We start from the raw sequence: 1380 nt of genomic DNA, 5'->3' as shown, positions 1-1380 counted from the left end.
TTTCTTATCGACCTCTAGCATTTTCGGATTAAGCCTCCGTTGAGGCTGAACGACGGATTTGAAATTATCCTCCATGAGGATCTTATGAGTGCAGAACGAGGGGTTAATCCCTTTTATGTCGATAATTTTCCATGCTATCGCCTCTTTATGCGCTTTCAGCACCTTCAACAACTTCAACTTCTCGACCTCCGTCAAGGCAGACGCGATGATGACGGGTAGCTTCCTCTCTTCGTCCAGAAATGCATATTCCAAATGATTGGGTAGATCCTTAGGTTCTAAGAAAGGAGGAGGGCTCTCAACGGAAGGTCGGTCTCTCGGATCGTCTCGCGTGATTTCAACATCTAACTCTGAATCTTGGGGTGGTGACACGGTGTCATCCATCAATGGTTGAGTGGTCATGGCAACCATCTCGACCTCTGAAATATCCCTATTGAGGATATGTGGGTTCAAGGTAGGTCTGTCACAGATGTTAGTGAAAAACTCCAGCACATGTGATACGATGGTATCAACGAAATACAGGGAGTCATCCGCCGACTTGGGGTGCTTGAGTGACTATCTTACGTCGAAGGTGGCGTTATCATCCCCAACTTTCAGAATCAATTTGCCCTCATGGACTTCGATCAACGCCTGTGCGGTGGCAAGAAATGGTCAGCCTAAAATGAGCGGGACACTATTATCCTCATTCATATCCATAATGACAAAATCCACCGGGAATATGAACTTTTCGATATGAACAAGCATGTTGTCGACCACCCCTCGCAGATATTTCACGGAACGATCAGCAAGTTGGATACTCATTCGGGTTGGCCTCGGTTCGCCAAGACCCAACTTACTGAACACAGAATACGGCATGAGATTGATGCTGGCCCCAAGGTCGGCCAAAGCATGTCGAACCGTATCGTCACCTAAGATGCAGGGAATCCTAAGACTCCCAGGATCGGCCATCTTTTCAGGCAACTTGCTCTGCAACACTGCAGAGCACCCAACACTCAACGGAATAGAAGAGACCTCAGCTAGCTTCTCCTTATTTGAAAGAATGTCCTTGAGGAATTTGACATATTTGGGCATCTGAGTGAGCGCCTCAAGGAAAGGAATGTTCAGGTGAAGGTGTTTGAGAAGTTCAAGGAACTTGGAGTTTTGCTCATCGTCTCTGTCTAATCGGAGTCTACCAGGATAAGGAAATTTAGGTTTGTAGACTCTGAGAGGTGGGTTTGATGATGATAAAGGTATATCGGTCGGCTTTGTGCTCACTGGAATAGTCTGCTGGTGTGCCTCGGCCGAAGGGGCTCCATCTGGATCTGCTCGTCCACCTGCTGCTCTTCATCAACCGCAGGTGTGACAACTCTCGAAGGACCAGCCTCTCTTTCTCTTGTAGCACCG

The sequence above is a fragment of the Bidens hawaiensis genome, unplaced genomic scaffold (assembly GCF_021521415.1).
Source record: "Bidens hawaiensis isolate Kalapana, Puna unplaced genomic scaffold, B.hawaiensis_p1.1 tig00046086_1, whole genome shotgun sequence".
Lineage (NCBI taxonomy): Eukaryota > Viridiplantae > Streptophyta > Magnoliopsida > Asterales > Asteraceae > Bidens > Bidens hawaiensis.
The sequence above is the reverse complement of the archived record's forward strand: the minus strand, read 5'-3'. Positions refer to the sequence as shown.